This window comes from Chenopodium album, chromosome 2 (genome assembly GCF_948465745.1).
Source record: "Chenopodium album chromosome 2, dcCheAlbu1.1, whole genome shotgun sequence".
NCBI classification, from domain to species: Eukaryota; Viridiplantae; Streptophyta; class Magnoliopsida; order Caryophyllales; family Amaranthaceae; genus Chenopodium; species Chenopodium album.
In genome coordinates, this window is record NC_137835.1 from 39,505,851 (window position 1) to 39,533,511 (window position 27,661).

Genomic DNA, 27,661 nt, shown 5'->3' on the forward strand with positions numbered 1-27,661 from the left:
AACGTGTGCTCGACAGTGCAAGATACGCATTTCTTAACTCTTTTATCTGTTTAACAAACGCTAGTTTGCAGGTATCGGCGTTACAAGAGTGGTTTAGGATCGCAGAACGTTCTGAATCATTCTCCGTCCCAATCGATACTTTGACTTTTGTTTTCGAAACTTGCGTTTCTCAAAACTCAGTTAAAGTGGGGGCTTCTGTAGACACCCATTTGTGTCTCCCTAAAACAAAATCAATGATGAGTACCTTTCACGTCGAAACATAATCGAATGAAGTGAAAGTGTGGAAAGTCTAGTGTTGCGGATAGTTTTTATTTCTTTTCTTTCTCTCTATTTTCGAAAACCTATTTTTAGAAAACATCCAATCCAATTTGGTTTGATCTATGGAAAGGATCCAATAATAGTGTAGTTGGGTCGAGTTCGAAAAGACCTTTCCAACGATATATTATAAGCCCAATTCCTATGAATAATTAGGAAGTTATGGCCAAATTACTAAACTGGGCCCGGTTTGATATTTATATGCGGCCCAATGATCTAGAGGAGGGCTTAATATTGATTTATCATTCCTAATGCAATTAGAATTGATTGTAGTCTTCTAGATTCTTCTAGAAAGTTCTTTTCATTCCTAATTTGATTAGCATTGATAAATTGACTTTAGTTGACTTTTTAGATTTTTAATTAGAATAAAAGAAGTGTTTATAAGGAAAATACAATTTTGCCCTCCTGTACGGCTAAATTTTTTCAAAATTAAGAAAACGCGTGGAAATTGTTTTCTAGCGCCTGACGACAGATTAAGCGCCTGGCGCTAATGCTTGGCGTCTGGCGCTAGCCTTAGCGTCTGGCCCTAATGTCTGGCGTCTAGCGCTAATTCGTGTTATTCTCTTCGAAACTCTGATTCGTTTTTTTTATCCATCCTGCTGATTTTCTCTATAAGTAGCCTCCTGAATCTCCGTTTTCAATCATCAACAACTCTCTAATTCTAATTCTCTCTCTTCAAGATTCTCTTGATCTCTCTCTCTCTTTTCTAAACTAGCTTTTTGCATACAAAATTCCGCATTCACAAGATCTAGAAACACCTAGCCAAGTTCGAAGTTGCCTTCGCCCTAGAGGTGAAAGGTTTTAGTATCTGAGGGTTTGGTCCCAAATCTCTCTTTCAATTATTTAATCTAATTGTTTATTATTTTTCCTTGATGTTACTAACGTGTTTATTTTGTTATTAGAAAGAGATATGAGGCATCCAAGTAAGTGGTTTAATTGATTTATATATATTATGATATAGAAATCATGTCTAGGTTGTTATTATGATTCCTAGTATCATGTTAGGATGATATTATTGCTTCCTAGTATCATGTTTAGGGTAATAACTATAATATTTAATATCAAATATGACTATTGTGATTCCTGCGATGCTTCCTATATTCTTCCTAATATTCATGTTAGTATCATGTTAGGGCTAAAGCTTTGATTTTTATTGTTTAATGACATGCTAGGGTTTGTTATTAATCTTGTTCGTATCATGCCTAGGATCTTGCTAATGATATTATGCTTTAACATGATAATGATTATGATTATTATTATGATTATGATTATGATTATGATTAGGATTATTATATTGCTTGATATTTATTGTTATTGCTTGATCACACCTTTTATGCATGTTTAAAGGGAATTTGTACTTGTAATCACGCTTAATAAGATAATTAATAATCTTGTTTAAGGTTAATATGATTATAATTCAAGTGATCGCCAATAATAGTTTATTTGTGCATTAATATTCAACCAACATAGATAAACAGGTTTGGGGTTAATCCTATTGATTGCATGTTAGTTAGAAAGCGCACATGAGTACGATCAGAATAAAGTAGAGGCCTATTATTAGGGCAGGTTCAATCTCTTTTAGGTTGGATTTGTACCTTCATCCCCGAACTACCAGTCATGGTTCCAGACCTATTGGAGTTGACGATGACCTGGATCGGTAAGGGGTGTAAACTTCACCTCATGAACGGTTTACAAGTTCCTAAAATTTGTTGGCGACTCTTTTGCTCTATCTTCTTTCCCTTTGGACGCCACCATACTTTAGTGTATGATCACAGTGGGGTTCAAGTTTGGGGTAATGCTTGAAATATTCCCTACATCTACCCTCACCCTTTTGCCCTTACGTTACAACTATTGGGAAAGACCTTTCGACCTAGAGGTTGAGTCATATATCGGGGGAGGGAATTTTGAGTTAAAGCCAAAGGAAAGGGGATGCATTGTCAAGACGTCGAGTAGCCCAAAATTATCTCTTTTTCCAGTTTCTTTGTGAAACTTTTGAGATGCTCACTAGGGGAAGATATGAGACTAGTAGGGAGAATGCGGTAAGACCGTTTGAGATGAAAGTTGATTGCGTTTCTCCAGTTCCAATGCTTAGCATATTTATGTTTCAATCAACCTCGGGTATCTTGAAACATGAACTCCCTTACCTGTTTAGAAAGATTTGCATTCATTTGTGCTTGTACATTTGGAAAAGTCCTTTCATGAACATTTGTTTGCTTTTCTTGTATTTTAGTTTCTTTTTATGCTTTGCCTTGTTTGTATTATTACGAGAGTTATAGGTTAATCTCTTAGGAAACCTTTACGAGAGCATCAATCTTCCTAAAAGGCGATTTAGGGGTTTAAATGGCTTGTCTTTAGTTGATAAAATTGACCGTATCCTACGAAAATGAGTTAGTGTATATTCTTGTCTCTTCTCTTCTTTTTGTTTGTTTGAATAATCTCATCATTTCACCCTTGGTTTTGTTTTGCTCGAGGACGAGCAAAAGGTAAGCTTCGGGGTATTTGATGGGTGTCATAAATGGACCCCATTTAATGAGCATTTAAGTCGTTTTTACCTTCTTTTAGTAACTTACTTTCTCAATAAATGTTTAGTTTTATGATTTTTTTCTCTATTTTACCTTTCCTATCTTATTTTGTAGATTTTGTGCATGTCTATGGTATTTCTAGTCTTTTCTCCTTTATTTGCTCTATTTTTGTGGTTGTAGGTATTGTACGAGGTTCGAGTCTTGATTTTTGTGATTTACTAAGGTGGAGGAAGATTTTGGAGCAAGCTCATGGCAATTGGAAAGCTCAAGATGCAAGGAAGTTGAAATTTCAAGTCTTAGCTCTTGTGCTCTCATGTCGTGCTCTCATGAATATGGGGTGTTGAACCCACAATCATGGTGTTTAGGGTCTGCCTACTTTAGTGTTTGTCATCATCATAATCGTGCAACCTTAGCGAACACACGAAGCCGCGAGAAAGTTAGAGAAACCCATAGATGCACGGGCGCGGGTGCGCCACCCCCGCTCGCGCGGCTGTGCCTCTTTGGGTACTTCCTTGCTCGGTTTTTGTTCGCGCCTCCTATATATACCTTTGTAACCAGATTTTTAAAGCAAATTTAGAGCAAGATTTATTTTAGATTTTTGATCATATTCTTAGCTTAGTTGAGAGCTTCTCTCTCTAGTTTTAGGGTTAGTTTAGGAGTAGATTTTAGGGAGAGAAAGGGAGGAATTTCAATGGTGATTGAGAGATTGAAGATTCGATGGTGACAATTGTGTTTGATATCTTCTCTATTATCAATGAGCATTCTTAACTCTATCTCATTTTATTGCTTTGTTTAATATTCAAGTTTGTTTGATTTGATTTTGATGTTTGATTGTTGATTAGTGTAATTGTTTTTCACATATTGTTGATTCTTGATTTCTTTAGTTGTTTGTTGATTAGATGATGATGTTAGAGTAGTTGTTTACTAGGGATTGGGTGAAACTTGTATGATTGATTAATTGTGCTTAATTTGGGGATTGTGTTGATTAATTATTGAGATTAAAGTTGTTTTGGGTGTTTTTGTCCCTCGGGAGAGTTACGTCACGAAGTATGATCCGGCTGAGTTGTACCTGCAAAATAACGGAGACTCCGGCGGATTGGAGCTCCGCCTTCGACGATCAAGTTAGTATCTTGAAAGGGAATAAAGAGTACGGAAATTTAGGTGGGGATCTGCCTGGATTCCAAGCTCATGTATTTCTCTGATGTGAGAGAATGGAGGTGTAATAAATGATTGAATGTGTCCCCAAAGTGAGGAAATATCTCCCTATTTATAGGGTCCTTGGAGAACGTGCCCCTATCTAGGTCACTTGACCTAAATTTCAGTTGGCTGCGCAGTAAAACGGCGCTTCTAGGGATTTGGGCCTTTGAAGGCCGCCATTCCAGAGATGTATCTGAGGGCGCCAAGTGTCAAGAGGATGTTAAGCCACATGGGCCATCCTGAGCTCGACACGTGGCCTCCTCTCATTGGTCCACGTGTCTAGGGTATTTTTACCCTAAACATTTGCCCCTCACAGGTCGCACGTGCATATCACGTGGGGCCTGTGACACGTGTCCACCTCTCAAAGGTGAACAGTAACGGGTAAAAATTTGAATTTAAAATCAAAGATTTCCCCCGTTTTCACCTTCTATAAATAGAAGTTTACCCCCCCCCCCCTTTTCTTCAACTTATTCACATTTGACTTTTAAGAGAGAGAAAAAGAGAGATTCTAGAGAGAGATTCTCTGCTTCCGTCTGCATCACAACCAGTTCAAGTTTCCGTGTGCTAGCAGTTCAACACCCGGTTTACCGGCTGTAGCGGTTTTCAGATTTTTCAGAGTAAAAGCGAGGTAACCGCCTGTACCATTTTAGCTTTCCTCCATTTCAATTTGTATACCATTTTTTCTCCGCCTGTATACCTAGTTTTTTAGAGAAAATAAATGAGTTCTCAATCCACTCACTCGGCACTGCCTAGGACACTCAGCCGATCCCCCGGAACGGTTGAGTCTAGAATAGGGGGTGCCTTTGCTGGACTGTCGGAACCGATATGCTCATCTCCGAATTCCTCCCTCTCTGTGTATGTGCAGGACACAATGGCCAGAACAAAACAAACGGCCAGACGGTCTAGGAGCCGGCGCACTATGGAAGTGCCAGCCGATGAGGTTTTCCCAGACGGGGAACAGAGGGATTTGGAGGAGAGCAGGTCTGACGAAGAGGCTCCCTCTACTTCCGGGAGCTTCGGGGTACGAGAGGTAGGCGGCGAGGGAACAACCTCTTCTAATGAAGCCGACAACGCTGAGGTCGGCGAAGGGTCAAGGGCCGAATCTTCCAGCTCTGACCAAGACAATTTTGCGGCTGACTATCAGCAGCCGCCTAAGGTCGCTGACAACCCCAACCCTAAAAAGACCCGGATGCTGCCGGGTAACATCGCCCTCCTCAAAAGCGGTTTTAGGGCCTTCAAGGAAAAGCACCCCTTTGGAAGGGGCTGGCACATTATCGTTCCTCTGGCTGACACTGTAATGGCCTAGGGCGATGATATTGACAATGCAGACCACTACTTCGTGTGCTACGAGGCGGTTATCGAAGCCGGCCTCCGGTTCCCCCTCCACCCAGGGATTAGGAAAATCCTTAAGGGGTACGATGTAGGGGTTTGGCAGCTCACCCCCAATTCGTGGGTGAACATTCTTAGTTACATCGCCGCCTGCGGGTTTCAAAATATAAACCCCAGCTTTTCCGCCTTCGCTCATATGCACTACTTGAGCAAGGCCCCAGGCGGCCGTGGGGCATGGTATACTCTGACTACCTTGCCCCAATACTTGATGACTTTGGACAAAGTGTCCAAATGGTCCGGGTGGAAGGACAAGTTTTTCTTGATTTCTTCCCCCACCTTAAGACACAACCGGACACTACGCCGGTAAAATACTGAGCCGGCTCTTCTAGGCCGAAAATGCCCTCTCCTGGTGCTATCTACTAAGGCTCGGGAGAAAATAATAGAGCCGGGATTTTTTAAAACAACAACTGAGCCCATGGGGGATGGGACTCACATCATAGTTCCCAAGAACTGGATTCCCCATCCGGACTTCTTCAAGGACGAGTGCTTCTTGTCCGCCTGCGGGCTGAGTACAATGTTTCCCAGGGGTAGAGTACTTCTCATCCGGAATGATTGTTATTTCATTTTTATTGCAAACTTGCCATAATTTTTTCTAACCATAAATTCTTGTTCTTGCAGACGACGCCTTGAGAATGGTCGACCCGGCGAAGACTCCGGCTAAGTCTGCGGTGCTGCTGCGCAAAGAGGCTGCGCTTGCCAAGAAGGCAGCCGTCGAAGCCAAAGACTCCAAAAAAGGCGGGGTAAGACAGCCTGACTTGATGTGTTTGCATTTTTTTTTGTTTTTTTTTTTTTTTTTTTTTACGGTTGGGTATACTTACCCTTTGCTTATTTCTCATGATTCCGTCAAGAAAATTCTACGATCTTTCTCCAAGCTGCTCAAAAGGCAAGGAGACGATCTGGAGAAAACTCCGGCTGCGAAAGCCGCCAGGAAGGACCCTCCTCCCCAGAAACAATCTTCTGCCCAATCCGGTCGTCCAACAACTCGGGGCAAATCGCCTGCTGCGATGAGAATTCATAGCGAAAGCTCGGAACGCTCGTAGCAGAAAGCGCCGGATGTCTCTACGACATCGAAGGGTGGCGAGCCACCTAATGTTGCAGCCGGTGTGGCAACGCCTGGGGAGGAGCAGAAGCCGGAGACTCATCCGGAAACCCAAGGTAAGGGACAGATTGAAATACCTTGGCCACTTGATTTTATGAAAATCAAGACCAAGGTTAATCCCTTTAAAGGGTCGGTCAGCAGCCGGCAACGGATGAATACCGACTACGATGCCTCTTTCTCAAAGAGTATTACTTTTGATGCAGATCTGACTTCTGACGAGCCGAATCTTGCGAGTTTTGCAAAACGGATGGTGAGGACTCTCACCCGGTCTGAGAAGAACTCCATATCTGATCTGCAGGTCGTGGACTTCGACCGGATAATGGGCCAACTGGCTGAGGTAATGAATCCCACAACCTTGATATCTTTTATCTTTAATTCTGCTAAGTAACTCATAATCCGGTTGCTCTTGTCTCAGGTGATGGTGAGAGTGGACGGCCTCCGGGGCCCCTTCAGGCGGAAACAGGAAGAGGTAAATGACGCCAAACGGAGGGCCCTTGAAAACCTCAACTCTGCTGAATATACTGATTATATGTGTAATTTAAAGATTAAAGCAGTAGAGTTGAGACAGGAGGAGTTGATCTGGAGTTTGACGGCTGCGAACGAAGAAGCTAACAGCCGGGCTGATGACCTTGACAAGCAACTGAAGGATGCCAAATCAGATCTCAAGGCATTAGAAGATGCTGATAAGGAAAACGCCCAACTCCGAGCAGACGTTACCCGCCTGGGAGTTGAGCTTGTCAATCTGCGAAACAAGCAGTCGGAGGAGCTTGCCCAAGAGCAAAAACGGCTGACAGAGGAGAATGAGCGCGACAACGTGGCCCGGCTGAAGATCACCTGGAGCCTCCTTTACCCAGAAATAGACTTTGAGATCTATAAGCTGAGGTATGATTACGCCACTGAGGTGTATGATGCCTAGCTACTAGGTGATGCTCCTCTGCCTCGCTTCAAAGATTGGGCTGCTGAGTAGGGATATGAAGTTTCTGATAACGAGGAGCCAGCGGATGAGCATAACGAGGGCCAAACCAGCCAAACTCAGCCGGAGCAGCAACAACCACCTCAGCCTTAGGCGGGCCCCTCTACTTTCTGCGGCAGTATGCCATTTTGTTTCTTTACCAGCTTGTATGCCATGTATTGTTGTATCTTTACCAACTAAGGAGTTGGGTTAACATATTATTTCTTTCTTTCTTCACCGGAGATATCCGGTTAACACTTATTCTGGCCTTTTTGCCATTTTAACTATTAATGAAGTATTCCGACTCAGTCGGTGTTTATAAATGTTTGCGTTTGAGTTTTTCAATTTGAATTTTGCATATGTTTGCAATTCTTTAGTATTTTGCCTAACTTAGAGAAGCTTGCGGCAATTTGCAATCCGGGTGCTCTTGCCCCTGGGCGGTTGTGTGGTTGGTTTTATTTCAAATTGATTGATTAGCTTGAAAACACTTATACTAAGAGGAGTATGGAGTGTTTTTGGGCCAATCAATCACAATGGTGATTGCCCCAAACGAAGTGCACAACCGGCCATTAGAGCGGGTGCTTTTACCCAGGCGGTTATATTCTGTCTGGGGTTAACACATAGCCATTACACATAACCTTCTACCCCAATAGGGGGAGTGAGTGCAACTTAGGAATAAATAACTTAAATAAGAACTTCAGCCGATGACCGACTGATGCCTCAGGGCATCCGGTATTCGGTAACTTAATCGTTCTTTAGATTATTCTGGTCAGACGGCTATGAGCTGACCAATTTGGTCGTTCAATTTCCACCATTTGCGTTGGTACATAGAACCGACGAATAGTCTGTTCTCTGCGACAATTGCACCCGGAGGGGTGTCGCCGGACGCCTTTGTCCATGTTGGGACAGGCGGTTTTGTAAAATAAGCAACCATCCGGCCATATTGGCCTTTGGTCTGGTTTGAGACCGGTTGTATAGCCACTAAGCGGTTTTGTGCCTACTTTTTACGCGAACTTAGTTGGTTGAACGAATAATTCGTCTGAGTATTACCCAGACGGACAAGCAATTGATAATTTACACCAAGTATCAAACGTAATTAATTAAATAAAGAGTCCGTCTGAGCTTTACCCAGGCGGACTAGCAATTATAATATTCAACTAAACTAAGTATCAAACTTAGTAAGTTAAACACAGGGTCCGTCTGGGTATTGCCCAGGCGGAAGAACAATAAAAATGGCAAAATAAATCTGCAAACAAAGGCTGAATTTTCATTAATTGACTTAATGTTTACAAAAAATATACATTCTTAGAAGTAGTACTTTTTTGGATTATCTACATTCCAAGTTCTAGGCAGGCGGCGACCGTCTGGGGTTTCCAGACGGTAGGTGCCGTTCCTGACTTCTTCATAGATCCGGTAGGGGCCTTCCCAATTAGGGGTTAGCTTACCAGCCTCATTGGCCCTACCGGTTGCCTCCATTTTTCGTAACACAAAGTCATCCACTTTCAGAGGGCGCTTGTGCACTTTCTTGTTATAAGCTCTAATCATTCTCAGACGGTATATCTCATGGCGCAGGGCAGCGTTGCCCCTGCGCTCCGGGAGGGAGTCCAATGCTAGCCGCATGGCCTCCCAATTTGCTTCTTCATCATAGAGCATAACTCTGAGAGTCGGCTCGTAGTGTTCAATGGGAAAGACGGCTTCAGCACCGTATACCATAAGAAATGGGGTTTCTCCGGTTGCCCCTTTAGCAGTAGTCCGGATGGCCCATAGGACATAAATTAATTCTTCTGCCCATAAACCACCGGCTCTTTCAATTTTCTTTTTTATGCCGTCTGAGATGAGTTTGTTGAAGGCTTCAACCTGGCCGTTTGCTTGGGGTCGGCCGACTGATGCAAAACAATGTGAGATACCCTGATCTCCCAACCAAGTCTTGAGCTGAGGGGTCTCAAACTGAGGGCCATTATTAAACACCATAGACATAGGTACCCCAAACCAGGTGATGACATTCTTCCAGATGAAAGAGATGACATCCTTTGTCTTGATGTTCTTAACCGGCTCAGCTTCTACCCATTTGGTGAAATAATCTACAACCACCAAAATGTAGCGCTTTCCGCCTGGAGCAGGCGTATAAGGACCAAAGATATCCATGCCCCATTTAGCGAATGGGACTGGGCTGTGGATTGTCGTCAGATCGGTAGCCGGGCGGCGAATAAGTGGGCCAAACCTTTGGCATTTGTCACATCTTTTGACTAACTCTTTAGCGTCTGCTTCAAGAGTAGGCCAGAAGTAATGCCGCCTGGCTCTGACGGCGAGGGACCTGCCGCCTATATGAGAGGCACAGTACCCAGCATGCAATTCTTCGAGAACTTCTTTCCCCTTTTCTGGGGTAACACTTCAATAGAGGTTTGAGGAAACCAGCCTTGAAGAGCTCTCCGTTTCTCAACTCGAAGTTCGCTGCTCGTTTTTTCATGACGGCTTCCTCCTGTGGTGAATCAGGAAGTTTGCCGTCTGCTAAATATGCCCGGATGCCATCCATCCAGGTATAGCTTCGGTCCAAGATTCCAATGGGCTCTTCATGTATGCTTCTCTTTTCAAGAACTTCCCAAAAGACCGATCGAGGAGTATCACAGCAGGCGAATGAAGCCAATTTGGACAACGCATCCGCCTGGTTGTTATCTGACCTAGCACTTGATTCAGATCGAATTCCTCAAGTGCCCCAGCCTCTTCTTTGACTGCCCGAAGATATTTGATCATAGGCGGATGAGTTGCCTCATATTTTCCCTCATATTTGATGACGACCAACTGTGAATCAGAATAGGCGTCAATTTTAGTTGCCCCTGCTGCCTTACACATGTGGATTCGGGCTAGCAGGGCTTCATATTCCGCCTCTTTATTTGAGGCTTGAAAATTAAACCGCAGTGCATATTCAAATCAGTCCCCCTCAGGGAATTCATATATAACTCTTGCACCGCAGCCGTTCTTCGTTGAGCTTCCGTCTACATACACTTTCCAAACCTGGTCAATGTTATCTGGTTGCACCAGTCGTGTCATTTCAACAATGAAGTCGGCAAATGCCTGATCTTTCACTGCCTTTCTAGGTTCAAAAGTGATTTCAAGACTTTGCATTTCAATAGCCCATTTCAACATTCTGCCGGATGACTCCAAAGTAGACATTGGCCGCTTGAGGGGCTGCTCGGTGTAGATTACCACCGGATGAGCCAGAAAATACGGTTTCAATTTCTTGAAAGCCATATACAAGGCAAGGCCAAATTTTTCTGCCATGGGGTACAGGAGCTCAGCATTTTTTAGAACATGGCTAATGAAATAGACCGGAAGCTGAACACCGTCTCTCTCAGCAAGGAGAACGACACTGAGGGCATGATCTGAGACGGCTAAGTACATGTATAACACCTCCCTAAGCAGTGGACTAACAAGTCTAGGCAAAGAGTGGAGGTGTTCTTTCAGCTGTTGAAAGGCCGCCTCAGCCTCATCCCCCCATTCAAATCTGGTCTTTTTCCTGATTGCTTGGAAGAAGTAAAGGCATTTGTCACCTGACCGGCTGAGGAATCTCCCCAAGGCCGCCAGGCAACCGGTTAGTCTCTGCGCTTCCTTGACAGTGCGGGGTGAATTCATGTCAATCACCGCCTGTATCATCTCAGGGTTAGCCTCTATCCCCCTTTGATCAATCAGGAATCCGAGAAACTTCCTAGACTCAACACCAAAGACGCATTTCTTAGGATTTAACATAACCTTATGCCGCCTGAGTGTTGTGAAGGTTTCTCGGAGATCAGCAAGGTGATCCGCCTGCTGTTTGGATTTGACTATCATGTCATCAATGTACGCCTCTACATTCCTCCCAATTTGATTAATAAAGACCGTATTAATCATCCGTTGGAATGTAGCTGGCGCATTTTTCAAGCCAAACGGCATCACAGTGTAACATAATAACCCCTAATCAATGACAAAGGCCGTCTTTTCTTGATCTTTCTTCCATAGGGGTATCTGATGGAAGTCGGAGTAGGCATCCATAAAACTCATCAAGGCATGCCCGGCTGTCGAATCGACCAGACTGTCGATCTTAGGAAGCGGATAACTGTCCATGGGACATGCCTTATTGAGATCTGTTTAATCAACACACATACGCCAGGTACCATTCGGCTTCTTTACAAGCACAACATTCGCCACCCAGTCGGGGAAATTACATGGCCGAAGGAACCCAGCATCCAACAGCTTTTTAACTTCGGTAGCTGCCGCCTGACTTCTTTCCTCGCCGTGATTTCTTTTCTTCTGCCGGATGGGCTTCTTTTTAGGATCCACGGTGAGTTTGTGGACAACAAGATCCGGGCTGACGCCTGACATCTCTTCCACTTCAAAGGCAAAAATGTCTTTGAATTCTTTCAGCAAAAGGTGCAAGTCTGCACCCAACTTAGCAAAAGCAACCGTCCCAACCTTCACGGTACGTTCCGGACGGATGTCGTCCAGAGGTATATCAATATGTTCACCAGCCGGTTGGGGACGGAGCTCATCTGACCGTTCACCGGTCAGTGATTGCTATTTTTTCTCTTTCTTCACCTCCACCAGCAGAGGTGCCTTCCTTTTTCTTACCAGCTGCTGGTGGGGCTGGTACTTGGTCGGCATCCTTGACGTTATCAAGGTCTATTGGTTCCTGGACTTCTGGGGCCACAATATCTTTGACGGTTGAGAGATAGCATTCCCGGGCCGTCTTCTGATACCCATTCAAGGAACCAACAGAGCCGTCATCCCTCTCATACTTGATGAGCATGAGGGATGGGATGATTACAGCCTTGGATTCGTTGAGGGTTGGCCGGCCCAAAATAATGTTGTAGGCGGTCAGCTCCTCAATGACCAAAAACTTGACGACCAGGTGTCGCCCTTTTCCTTTCTCACCCAGCCGGATTGGTAGATCAACCCTTCCGACTGGGTAAACCATTCCACCCTCAAAGCCAACTAAGGGGTGGGTAACCGGATGCAAGTGACAAGGTAATAAACGCGTCGTTAATTGTCTATCCCTAGATCAAATACAATTTATACAACCTAAACAAACCTAATACGAGTATAAGGCAAGCATAGGGGTCGAACCACAGAGAACGGTAAACACCACCAAATGTTATCGACAATTAAGCTAGTCCGGAATAGGAGATAAATAAACTAAAGTCTAAAGATGCTAAAACAAGAAATAAAACATTAAGGGAAATGGTTTAGGTATAGCATTCACTTGAACATAAACAAAGGCATAGAAATTGAATTAATTATGAACTTAACATGCTCGAATATCGAAATTAAGAATCCAATCCAGCCGCCTTCCGGGGTCAATTGGCTTCTCCTAACATAGCCTCTATGTTTCCACATTAGAACCATATACTAGGAGGTACTATTAAATAACAATCGATAGTAATGAACCTTAACTAAGTCAACTTCCGTTTCTTGTTAGCAAAGATTCACCTTTAATCAACCAACAATGTGCACTTGCAAGAAGATTAAAGAATATCAAGCATATAAAGACTTTAATCACAAATAAATCAATTCTAAGCCCTAGAACATGCTCAAGGTCCAACTACACCACAACCATCCCCTTAATGGGGAAATTACTCACTAATCATGATAATAACAAGATTGATCAACAAATAATCAAGAATCAACATGATCAACAAGCAGTACCAACAACTAAAATAATAATCAAAATAAACAAATAAAAATAGAGGAGAGAGAGTAAGAAATTGCTCATTAATTGAAGATGAAGGTCTACAAAGGATTGAACAAGCTCCTTCTTCAAAATCCAAGTTCATTAATGAAGAAAACCTCACTTTCTCTCTCTACCAAAGAAGACTAATCCTAATCTAACCTAAAACTAAAACTAATTAGAGAGAAGAATAGATAGTTATTTCCTCCCCCCCCCCCCCAAAACGTTCTAAAAAAGGGACTTATATAGTCCGTATAGAGTCAGCGGAGAAAAGGAGAGGTCCGACCGAACAAATGGGAAGGTTCGGCCGGACTACAGGGTAGGTTCGGCCGAACCATGGGTAGGTTCGGTCGAACCTCCCTGATCCTGGTCTGGTCGAACTTCTGTGGTTCGGCCACTCCTGCAAAAATGCCAATTTTCATCTTGCCCCTGCCTCGAAGTTCGGCCGAACCACTGAGCAGGTTCGGCCACACCATCAGGAGGTTCGGCCGAACCTCTTCTGAATCATGCTTCCTCTAGCTTCCTTTGAGCTTAGCTTCCTCCTCTTGAAAATCTCGATGGTTCCTACAAAGCATAAGCATGAAAAGCACAATAAGAACAAAGCGGGAAGACTAAGAAAAGGGAGGATAAAGGAGAAAGAAAAGAGAAAGCAAAGCTAAGAAAAAAATGCTTAGAAAGAGGGCCAAACAAGTGCAAACGAGGGGAGAATCCTTAGAGAAAAAGGATAAAAGAGTGGCATAAATGCCACTCATCAAAATAAATTACGAAATATAACAAATCAAAAGCAAATAAAATACGAAAATAAACTAAAAACTACGAAAAGAATTAAAACACGACAAAATTACCAAAATAAACTAGAAACTTTATTAAAGAGAAAGAAAGGAAAATAAGATAAAATAAACACGAAAATGACTCTAAAACTACTCCCTAAGAGTGACATAAATGTCACTCATCAAATTCCCCCAAGCTAGACCTTTGCTCGTCCTCGAGCAAAGTTAAGGCAAAAGAGAACAAGATGGAATTATTAAAGGCAAAAGAAACAAAATAGAAACAAAGAGAAAGAATGTACACTAACTCACTGTCGTAGGAATCACGGATGCATTTAGCGTATGCATCAAGCCCTTTAAACCCCTATGTCGCCAAAGAGGACGAGTAAGCTCTCGTGAGGGTTTCCTAAGAGGTTTAACCCACAACTCTTGGCAACACATAACATTCAAGGCAAAGGTGAAATCAAGAAAACTCGAGTTTTGATATTTCAAACCAAACACAAACAATGGGCTAAATGCACAAGAATACAAACCTTTCTAGACATTAAAGGTAGCCAAGCAAAAGAATAGTTATGGTTGGTACACACATAAAGCATGCAAAGGGTAGAGAACTTAGAGGGACTTACACTCCTCCTTATCTCCAACCAAACTCCCGCATCCTCACTAGTTTTGCATCCACTTTTAAGGTGATATCTCGAGATTCCTCGAAGGAATCGGAAGAAATAATCAATGAAAAACATTTAGGCTACCCGACATCTTGGCATTGATAGCTCGCTCAATAGGCTTGGCTTGATTACCCTCCATCGGTAGTAACTAAACCTCACTAAGGTCAAAAGGTCTTAAAAGGGTTGAAACGTTTAGGCTAGGGTAAAGGGTGTGGAAATAAATTTGGAAAATTGGTGGTAAACTTAGAAGTGAAGCAAGGTTGATCATTCCTCAATTCAAACTCAATAAACTACCAACTTTCAAATCAAAAATTCTAGCAACTCTTCCCCCAAGCTTATTCTTTTTCAACCAAATAACAAATATTTTTGTATTTTCTCGATATTTTCTTCCTTTTTTTTTTCATTTCTTTTTATTCTTTGCTCTCGCCTCTTTTAACTTTGAGCGGCTTTTTCTTTCATTTCCTTTATTTTCTTTTCATTTACTCAAACCATTCAACATAACAAAAATAATCTCAAGTACCAAAATTTGAGTTTTTTTCACTTCTTTTTCATTCTTTTTCTCACTTTCATTAACCAAAAATACAAATCAAGTCCCAAGAATGCTTCACAAGAACTAATAAAGGTGAAAATAAAGCAAAGGTCCATTGGTTTGTAATGTGGTTATGCCAAAGAATGGAAAATGGCTCAAATTGGGTTACTAAATGAGCAAATGCAAAAGAAAAATAAAAGAAAAGAAAATAATAAAACAAAACAAAAATCCTAATTGCCTTCGTCTTCCCCTAGGTTGGTTCGGTCTCGATCTTGGGTAGATTAAGCCAAATTCTCGATATAAGCTAGCAATGCCAAGGATCCAAACGCCACACATGCAAGAAATGTAGAAGGCTAGAACAAAATAGACACATCCTCACAAAAATGACGGTAGTGGAGTAGCAAAAATCACCTTTAAAGCTTCAACTAGCTAGAGAGCGACAACCATCTTACCACAAACCAAGTGAGCTAAGGTCTCATAGCCCTTAAGTTCTACTACCTTGGCAATGTTATATGTGTGAACCAACCTCGACATTCAAGTGCATGAAAACCTCTAACAACTAGCAAAGAGGGTATTCTAGGTGCTAAAGCCCAATTATGTCCAAGTTTAAAACAAAACATTTTGAAACTTTCCTTGAATGCCACGGAAAGACACTATACACACAAATATTCATAAAACCAACAATACTCAAGAATGCATATGCAATAGTGCAATATGAAAGCATGATCAATCAAAACTACATATACCAAAAGTCAACTCAATAAGGCGCTCATGGCCATCCAAACATAGAAAACCAATCTCAATAATAGACTTTGGCAAGTATGAGAGAAATAAACCAAGCAATCATGAGACTATGGATTAAGAAACCACCGAGAGATATAGATAACCCCCCCAAGCTAGCGAATAGCTACTCCCCCAAGCTAGAATGGAGCATTGTCCTCAATGCTCAAAATAAAGGCACAAAGGGTGGGTGGGAGGGGAAGGAAGAAAACTCATTCACACAACAATTCATAATCATACAATCCAAATGCAATTAAGAAAGCAAATCCAAGATGAGGGAAGAAGGAAAGAGTAAACCAAATGTTAGGTGGGTGTTGAAACCCGCAATTGAGCACATTGTCCACAATTTCATCTAATTCCTCGTCTTTGTTGCTTTTCCAAATGCAAGCAATCATTGGTGTGCTTCGTCTCAAGGAGCTCAATCCAAAATCTTTGCACATGAGTATATGCATCGAGTACCTATACACATAGACAAGAGAGTAAACAAAAATGAGAAACACAAAAGAAAGAAAAAGAAAGCAATAAAACACGGGTTACTTCCCGCAAAGGCTTGCTTAACGTCTAAGCATGACCAATCTAGTAAATAACCCGACAAAGAACGCAATAACTTGTCATATGCACCGGCAAACATATCAAGAAATAGAGCATACGCGATGCTCATATGACAAGCAAACATAAAGTACAAGGAGACTTTATGCTTGAGAGAAGGGAGAAAAGAAAAAGTAAAAGAATCAAAAGAAAAATCAAGAAAATAAGAAGAAAAAGTAGAAGAAGAAAAAGAAAAATCCTCACAAAAATCTTTTTGGTTGGCATTATAACTCTTTTCCTCATCAACAATGAAAGGGTTAGGGGCTTTGGAAGCTTGAAAAGGAAGAGGATCCCTAAGAGGTTCTTTGAGAAAAGAAGGGAGGAACATAGGATAGTAGGAGATATGGTTAAACCTTTGGGAAAAAGGTGTATGAGAAAGGCAAAAAGGGGTAGCTAATCTCTCATCACAAGATCTCACATCACTAATGAGGGAATGAAAATCAATCATGGAATCCTCAAATGAAGAACCCTCATGTTCTACATCTCCCTCAAGCTCAAAAACTCCAAGGTAATCAACCTTATCCTCCTTTTCACCACAATAAACGACCTTTCCTTCTACTATCTCAACATCAAGAGTGAATGGGGTCAAATTTCTCTCAAACTCATCTCTTTCTAATGAAGCCTTATCAATGAACTCACTCATAAGGTTATGGGCTACCGTTTGAAACTCAAGAAATATTTGGGCCATAATCTCAAATGAGTCCAAATCATCATGGATAGACGAGTCAAAAGCTTGCTCATTGGAATCATCTAGGGGACTATGGGGCACACCTTTAGAATTCATGCAAAAATCGGATGCAAAATGAGAAAGAACATGCACTTCATCATCATTAGAATGTACCTCATTACATTGAGCTATAGAGGGAGGGGAGTTGAAATCATGCATTACATGGTCACTATGGGGAGCATCAAGCACATCATGGGAATTCATATTAGACAAATCATGACAATTAGCATCAACATTAAAAGCATGAGAATCCCGAACATAAGTCTCATGATTGGCCCTCTCCCAATCATAATTATCCCTAGCTAACCATGAATAGAAATCCCAAGCTTCATCCGAAGACATGTCTTGAAATTTACCATTTAACATATTATCAACTACTCCTCTAAAATTCTCATTTAATCCCAAATTGATGATTTCACAATAATCATCCTTGGTTAAACCTTTAACACCATCTAGGAAATCCTCAAGTCTATTGAAATACACCCAAAACGGTTCATTATCAAATTGAGGAATAGAAATATAAGCCATTTTTTCTCAAACAAAACAAAGAGAACAAAAACAAATCAAAAGAAAATATAAACAATGGAGTAGTCTCAATAAGATAACATGACGGTAATGGAAGCCGTTCCCCGGCAACGGCGCCAATTTGACAAGGGAATAAACGCGTCGTCAATTGTCTATCCCTAGATCAAATACAATTTATACAACCTAAACAAACCTAATACGAGTATAAGGCAAGCATAGGGGTCGAACCACAGAGAACGGTAAACACCACCAAATGTTATCGACAATTAAGCTAGTCCGGAATAGGAGATAAATAAACTAAAGTCTAAAGATGCTAAAACAAGAAATAAAACATTAAGGGAAATGGTTTAGGTATAGCATTCACTTGAACATAAACAAAGGCATAGAAATTGAATTAATTATGAACTTAACATGCTCGAATATCGAAATTAAGAATCCAATCCAGCCGCCTTCCGGGGTCAATTGGCTTCTCCTAACATAGCCTCTATGTTTCCACATTAGAACCATATACTAGGAGGTACTATTAAATAACAATCGATAGTAATGAACCTTAACTAAGTCAACTTCCGTTTCTTGTTAGCAAAGATTCACCTTTAATCAACCAACAATGTGCACTTGCAAGAAGATTAAAGAATATCAAGCATATAAAGACTTTAATCACAAATAAATCAATTCTAAGCCCTAGAACATGCTCAAGGTCCAACTACACCACAACCATCCCCTTAATGGGGAAATTACTCACTAATCATGATAATAACAAGATTGATCAACAAATAATCAAGAATCAACATGATCAACAAGCAGTACCAACAACTAAAATAATAATCAAAATAAACAAATAAAAATAGAGGAGAGAGAGTAAGAAATTGCTCATTAATTGAAGATGAAGGTCTACAAAGGATTGAACAAGCTCCTTCTTCAAAATCCAAGTTCATTAATGAAGAAAACCTCACTTTCTCTCTCTACCAAAGAAGACTAATCCTAATCTAACCTAAAACTAAAACTAATTAGAGAGAAGAATAGATAGTTATTTCCTCCCCCCCCCAAAACGTTCTAAAAAAGGGACTTATATAGTCCGTATAGAGTCAGCGGAGAAAAGGAGAGGTCCGACCGAACAAATGGGAAGGTTCGGCCGGACTACAGGGTAGGTTCGGCCGGACTACAGGGTAGGTTCGGCCGAACCATGGGTAGGTTCGGTCGAACCTCCCTGATCCTGGTCTGGTCGAACTTCTGTGGTTCGGCCACTCCTGCAAAAATGCCAATTTTCATCTTGCCCCTGCCTCGAAGTTCGGCCGAACCACTGAGCAGGTTCGGCCACACCATCAGGAGGTTCGGCCGAACCTCTTCTGAATCATGCTTCCTCTAGCTTCCTTTTAGCTTCCTTTGAGCTTAGCTTCCTCCTCTTGAAAATCTCGATGGTTCCTACAAAGCATAAGCATGAAAAGCACAATAAGAACAAAGCGGGAAGACTAAGAAAAGGGAGGATAAAGGAGAAAGAAAAGAGAAAGCAAAGCTAAGAAAAAAATGCTTAGAAAGAGGGCCAAACAAGTGCAAACGAGGGGAGAATCCTTAGAGAAAAAGGATAAAAGAGTGGCATAAATGCCACTCATCAAAATAAATTACGAAATATAACAAATCAAAAGCAAATAAAATACGAAAATAAACTAAAAACTACGAAAAGAATTAAAACACGACAAAATTACCAAAATAAACTAGAAACTTTATTAAAGAGAAAGAAAGGAAAATAAGATAAAATAAACACGAAAATGACTCTAAAACTACTCCCTAAGAGTGACATAAATGTCACTCATCAAATTCCCCCAAGCTAGACCTTTGCTCGTCCTCGAGCAAAGTTAAGGCAAAAGAGAACAAGATGGAATTATTAAAGGCAAAAGAAACAAAATAGAAACAAAGAGAAAGAATGTACACTAACTCACTGTCGTAGGAATCACGGATGCATTTAGCGTATGCATCAAGCCCTTTAAACCCCTATGTCGCCAAAGAGGACGAGTAAGCTCTCGTGAGGGTTTCCTAAGAGGTTTAACCCACAACTCTTGGCAACACATAACATTCAAGGCAAAGGTGAAATCAAGAAAACTCGAGTTTTGATATTTCAAACCAAACACAAACAATGGGCTAAATGCACAAGAATACAAACCTTTCTAGACATTAAAGGTAGCCAAGCAAAAGAATAGTTAAGGTTGGTACACACATAAAGCATGCAAAGGGTAGAGAACTTAGAGGGACTTACACTCCTCCTTATCTCCAACCAAACTCCCGCATCCTCACTAGTTTTGCATCCACTTTTAAGGTGATATCTCGAGATTCCTCGAAGGAATCGGAAGAAATAATCAATGAAAAACATTTAGGCTACCCGACATCTTGGCATTGATAGCTCGCTCAATAGGCTTGGCTTGATTACCCTCCATCGGTAGTAACTAAACCTCACTAAGGTCAAAAGGTCTTAAAAGGGTTGAAACGTTTAGGCTAGGGTAAAGGGTGTGGAAATAAATTTGGAAAATTGGTGGTAAACTTAGAAGTGAAGCAAGGTTGATCATTCCTCAATTCAAACTCAATAAACTACCAACTTTCAAATCAAAAATTCTAGCAACTCTTCCCCCAGGCTTATTCTTTTTCAACCAAATAACAAATATTTTTGTATTTTCTCGATATTTTCTTCCTTTTTTTTTCATTTCTTTTTATTCTTTGCTCTCGCCTCTTTTAACTTTGAGCGGCTTTTTCTTTCATTTCCTTTATTTTCTTTTCATTTACTCAAACCATTCAACATAACAAAAATAATCTCAAGTACCAAAATTTGAGTTTTTTTCACTTCTTTTTCATTCTTTTTCTCACTTTCATTAACCAAAAATACAAATCAAGTCCCAAGAATGCTTCACAAGAACTAATAAAGGTGAAAATAAAGCAAAGGTCCATTGGTTTGTAATGTGGTTATGCCAAAGAAGGGAAAATGGCTCAAATTGGGTTACTAAATGAGCAAATGCAAAAGAAAAATAAAAGAAAAGAAAATAATAAAACAAAACAAAAATCCTAATTGCCTTCGTCTTCCCCTAGGTTGGTTCGGTCTCGATCTTGGGTAGATTAAGCCAAATTCTCGATATAAGCTAGCAATGCCAAGGATCCAAACGCCACACATGCAAGAAATGTAGAAGGCTAGAACAAAATAGACACATCCTCACAAAAATGACGGTAGTGGAGTAGCAAAAATCACCTTTAAAGCTTCAACTAGCTAGAGAGCGACAACCATCTTACCACAAACCAAGTGAGCTAAGGTCTCATAGCCCTTAAGTTCTACTACCTTGGCAATGTTATATGTGTGAACCAACCTCGACATTCAAGTGCATGAAAACCTCTAACAACTAGCAAAGAGGGTATTCTAGGTGCTAAAGCCCAATTATGTCCAAGTTTAAAACAAAACATTTTGAAACTTGCCTTGAATGCCACGGAAAGACACTATACACACAAATATTCACAAAACCAACAATACTCAAGAATGCATATGCAATAGTGCAATATGAAAGCATGATCAATCAAAACTACATATACCAAAAGTCAACTCAATAAGGCGCTCATGGCCATCCAAACATAGAAAACCAATCTCAATAATAGACTTTGGCAAGTATGAGAGAAATAAACCAAGCAATCATGAGACTATGGATTAAGAAACCACCGAGAGATATAGATAACCCCCCCAAGCTAGCGAATAGCTACTCCCCCAAGCTAGAATGGAGCATTGTCCTCAATGCTCAAAATAAAGGCACAAAGGGTGGGTGGGAGGGGAAGGAAGAAAACTCATTCACACAACAATTCATAATCATACAATCCAAATGCAATTAAGAAAGCAAATCCAAGATGAGGGAAGAAGGAAAGAGTAAACCAAATGTTAGGTGGGTGTTGAAACCCGCAATTGAGCACATTGTCCACAATTTCATCTAATTCCTCGTCTTTGTTGCTTTTCCAAATGCAAGCAATCATTGGTGTGCTTCGTCTCAAGGAGCTCAATCCAAAATCTTTGCACATGAGTATATGCATCGAGTACCTATACACATAGACAAGAGAGTAAACAAAAATGAGAAACACAAAAGAAAGAAAAAGAAAGCAATAAAACACGGGTTACTTCCCGCAAAGGCTTGCTTAACGTCTAAGCATGACCAATCTAGTAAATAACCCGACAAAGAACGCAATAACTTGTCATATGCACCGGCAAACATATCAAGAAATAGAGCATACGCGATGCTCATATGACAAGCAAACATAAAGTACAAGGAGACTTTATGCTTGAGAGAAGGGAGAAAAGAAAAAGTAAAAGAATCAAAAGAAAAATCAAGAAAATAAGAAGAAAAAGTAGAAGAAGAAAAAGAAAAATCCTCACAAAAATCTTTTTGGTTGGCATTATAACTCTTTTCCTCATCAACAATGAAAGGGTTAGGGGCTTTGGAAGCTTGAAAAGGAAGAGGATCCCTAAGAGGTTCTTTGAGAAAAGAAGGGAGGAACATAGGATAGTAGGAGATATGGTTAAACCTTTGGGAAAAAGGTGTATGAGAAAGGCAAAAAGGGGTAGCTAATCTCTCATCACAAGATCTCACATCACTAATGAGGGAATGAAAATCAATCATGGAATCCTCAAATGAAGAACCCTCATGTTCTACATCTCCCTCAAGCTCAAAAACTCCAAGGTAATCAACCTTATCCTCCTTTTCACCACAATAAACGACCTTTCCTTCTACTATCTCAACATCAAGAGTGAATGGGGTCAAATTTCTCTCAAACTCATCTCTTTCTAATGAAGCCTTATCAATGAACTCACTCATAAGGTTATGGGCTACCGTTTGAAACTCAAGAAATATTTGGGCCATAATCTCAAATGAGTCCAAATCATCATGGATAGACGAGTCAAAAGCTTGCTCATTGGAATCATCTAGGGGACTATGGGGCACACCTTTAGAATTCATGCAAAAATCGGATGCAAAATGAGAAAGAACATGCACTTCATCATCATTAGAATGTACCTCATTACATTGAGCTATAGAGGGAGGGGAGTTGAAATCATGCATTACATGGTCACTATGGGGAGCATCAAGCACATCATGGGAATTCATATTAGACAAATCATGACAATTAGCATCAACATTAAAAGCATGAGAATCCCGAACATAAGTCTCATGATTGGCCCTCTCCCAATCATAATTATCCCTAGCTAACCATGAATAGAAATCCCAAGCTTCATCCGAAGACATGTCTTGAAATTTACCATTTAACATATTATCAACTACTCCTCTAAAATTCTCATTTAATCCCAAATTGATGATTTCACAATAATCATCCTTGGTTAAACCTTTAACACCATCTAGGAAATCCTCAAGTCTATTGAAATACACCCAAAACGGTTCATTATCAAATTGAGGAATAGAAATATAAGCCATTTTTTCTCAAACAAAACAAAGAGAACAAAAACAAATCAAAAGAAAATATAAACAATGGAGTAGTCTCAATAAGATAACATGACGGTAATGGAAGCCGTTCCCCGGCAACGGCGCCAATTTGACAAGGGAATAAACGCGTCGTCAATTGTCTATCCCTAGATCAAATACAATTTATACAACCTAAACAAACCTAATACGAGTATAAGGCAAGCATAGGGGTCGAACCACAGAGAACGGTAAACACCACCAAATGTTATCGACAATTAAGCTAGTCCGGAATAGGAGATAAATAAACTAAAGTCTAAAGATGCTAAAACAAGAAATAAAACATTAAGGGAAATGGTTTAGGTATAGCATTCACTTGAACATAAACAAAGGCATAGAAATTGAATTAATTATGAACTTAACATGCTCGAATATCGAAATTAAGAATCCAATCCAGCCGCCTTCCGGGGTCAATTGGCTTCTCCTAACATAGCCTCTATGTTTCCACATTAGAACCATATACTAGGAGGTACTATTAAATAACAATCGATAGTAATGAACCTTAACTAAGTCAACTTCCGTTTCTTGTTAGCAAAGATTCACCTTTAATCAACCAACAATGTGCACTTGCAAGAAGATTAAAGAATATCAAGCATATAAAGACTTTAATCACAAATAAATCAATTCTAAGCCCTAGAACATGCTCAAGGTCCAACTACACCACAACCATCCCCTTAATGGGGAAATTACTCACTAATCATGATAATAACAAGATTGATCAACAAATAATCAAGAATCAACATGATCAACAAGCAGTACCAACAACTAAAATAATAATCAAAATAAACAAATAAAAATAGAGGAGAGAGAGTAAGAAATTGCTCATTAATTGAAGATGAAGGTCTACAAAGGATTGAACAAGCTCCTTCTTCAAAATCCAAGTTCATTAATGAAGAAAACCTCACTTTCTCTCTCTACCAAAGAAGACTAATCCTAATCTAACCTAAAACTAAAACTAATTAGAGAGAAGAATAGATAGTTATTTCCTCCCCCCCCCCCAAAACGTTCTAAAAAAGGGACTTATATAGTCCGTATAGAGTCAGCGGAGAAAAGGAGAGGTCCGACCGAACAAATGGGAAGGTTCGGCCGGACTACAGGGTAGGTTCGGCCGGACTACAGGGTAGGTTCGGCCGAACCATGGGTAGGTTCGGTCGAACCTCCCTGATCCTGGTCTGGTCGAACTTCTGTGGTTCGGCCACTCCTGCAAAAATGCCAATTTTCATCTTGCCCCTGCCTCGAAGTTCGGCCGAACCACTGAGCAGGTTCGGCCACACCATCAGGAGGTTCGGCCGAACCTCTTCTGAATCATGCTTCCTCTAGCTTCCTTTTAGCTTCCTTTGAGCTTAGCTTCCTCCTCTTGAAAATCTCGATGGTTCCTACAAAGCATAAGCATGAAAAGCAAAATAAGAACAAAGCGGGAAGACTAAGAAAAGGGAGGATAAAGGAGAAAGAAAAGAGAAAGCAAAGCTAAGAAAAAAATGCTTAGAAAGAGGGCCAAACAAGTGCAAACGAGGGGAGAATCCTTAGAGAAAAAGGATAAAAGAGTGGCATAAATGCCACTCATCAAAATAAATTACGAAATATAACAAATCAAAAGCAAATAAAATACGAAAATAAACTAAAAACTACGAAAAGAATTAAAACACGACAAAATTACCAAAATAAACTAGAAACTTTATTAAAGAGAAAGAAAGGAAAATAAGATAAAATAAACACGAAAATGACTCTAAAACTACTCCCTAAGAGTGACATAAATGTCACTCATCAGCAAGCTGCTGTCATTATATTTCAGCTTCTGCAGGCACCGGGGGCTGATGATGTCTGATGAGCTGCCGGTATCGATAAGGATCAGTCCAACCAGCTGGTTGTCAACCTTACATTAAATGACGACCGGGTCATCATGTGGACGGCGAGCACTGCCCCTGTCCTTCTCAGTGATCAGATGGTTTGGGAAGGAGGAGCTTGCAGACGCCTACCCATCATCGTCTTTGTCCATCTTTCGAAGATGGCTCTTGGTGCCCCGGATGGTAGGGCCACCACATGAGAACCCGCCTGCTATTGTGTAGACCGGCTCCTTGTCGGTATCTGAACTACTAGCAGGCTGGGGGGTAGTCTTAGAGGACTGACCCTTATTCTTCTTCTTTGCCCCGGCTGGGGACTTAGAAATGTAGGACTTCAACATTCCCTTGTCAGCCAGACGGTCCAAAGCCCGTTGAAGGCTGAAGCAGTCTTTGGTGTCATAGCCAACTTCCTCATGGTATTGGCAAAATTTATTTTTGTTCCTTGATTGAATGGAACTTTTCATTGGATTCGGCTTCTCTAGGGACAGCCGGTCCTTAATTTCCATGAGGATGGAGTTGCAGTCCTTGTTAAACTCGTACTTGGGGACGTACGGTTTAAATTCTTTCTTCTTCTTCTGGGACGGCTGGTCAGAATCACTAACCGCCCAGATTTCTTTTCTCTTATTGCTCTCTTCTTTCTTTTTGGCCGGCTGAGCGGGCCGGCTGTCTTTCTGTTTGTCAGAATTTTTGGAGTCTGACTGACTACCAGGCGTGCAGAAGTCGGTTGCTTGAATATAGTTTTCCGCCTTCCTCAGGGCCGCCTGTAGAGTGAAAGCCCCTTTTCTGACTAGGTCGAACTTAAAAGTCGACCCATCTCTCAGACCTTTGAAAAAGTCTGTAAAAGCTACCTCATCAGACAGTCCTTGAATCTGAATTCTAATCAGATTGAACCGCCTGACATAGGAGCGCAACCCTTCTCTCTCCCCCTACTTAATGGTGCTCAAGTCCAAGCTTGTTTTCTTAGCTGGGATGTTCATTGAGAAGTTGGAAGCAAATAGGAAGGCAAGCTTCCTAAAACTATCGATGGACCCGGCTGGCAAATTGCCAAACCATTGTTGGGCAATGCCCTTCAATGTAGCCGGGAAGCAACGACACTAAGTGGCATCATCCAACCCCTGCAAGTACATGAGGTTGGTGTAAGCCATGAGGTGATCTTCCGGATTGGTGGTACCATCATAGGTACCAACCAATACATTCTTAACCTTGGCCGGCTGGGCCGCCTCGGTTATTTCCCGGGTGAACGCAGAAGGTTGTTCACCCAGGCAGAGCAGACGAAGCTGCCAATCTAGTGGCTGGACATTGTGGTATGCCGCCTGACCTCCGAAGAGAGTCGGCTGCATATAGTAAGGTGGATACTGACCGTAGACCTGAGAAGGTACATATGGTGCAGCCCTAATCATGTTGGGGTTTGGTGAGTCCGACTCACCAAGGAAACAAACCCAAAAACAAGACCGCACTCACAATAAATAAAACCATAAACATAATTATATTAATCACAAGATTAAGATAAGCTAATTACCTTTGACGCGTGCTTCGCTCCAAAATGAGCTCTTACTTGAAAGCTCACACGGAGACCTCCAACGAAGTCCACCCGCACCAACAAAACCGACTAGGTCCAATGTCTTGGGGTTAGCAAGACCCGACCAATAAAACCCGAGTAATTATATTGAGTTCAAAGGTTTTCACTAATTGTGATGCCTTTTTCAACTCTTACTCAAGAATCATTCCCAATGCCCATACTTGGGTATTTATAGGAAATGATGGGAGTATCATTTACTCTCCCATCAATGTGGGATAGTATGATTTTTCCATTTTATTTTAAAGCTAAAATAAAATTAACAATCAATCTAGTAATAAATCAACAAGTGGCAAGCTCATGTGAGTGGTTAGGTGAGGACCACTTGGAGAAGGGGGGGACCAAACTCCCTCTCCCATAACCGGCCACCTCACTCCACACACACTCAAGGACCACAAGCCACATGGCACCCACCCTTGGGCACCAAGGCAGCCAAGGTGGGCTGCCATGTGCTGCTGTCCGTAGCAGCCACGCCCAGCAAGCCCAGCAGGCCCATCACTCGCATGTGGGCTGCCAGGTGCTGCTGGCCAGCAAGCCCAGCATGCTTGTGCGGGCTGCTGCTGGCCTTGTGCCTTGGCCAGCGCTGCTAGGCAGCAAACAATGGCCTAGCCATGCTGCAGCTAGCTGTTGCGAGCTGGCGCGCCTAGCGTGCTAGCTGCTGCAGCTTGTTGCGGCATGGCTTGCTAGCCATTGCGCGCACAAGGCTGCGCCTAGCATTCTAGCACGCACTAGGCAGCGCCTAGCCTTGCGATGCTAGCATGGGTGCGCTAGCACGCACCAGCCAGCCTAGGCTCGGCTTGGTGCGCATGCTAGCCACCATGCTAGGCCATACACCCTTAGCACTCGGTTTGCTTGGGCATTCCGATGCTAGGGGTATTTTGGTCTTTTGTTGATTTATTACTATTTCTCGTCTCGTCTTTCACTATTTTCGAATCGACTTCCGACGCTCAGTTTCGACGCTCTAAGCTCGAATTTTCGACGTCTAAATAAATATTACTCGGTCGA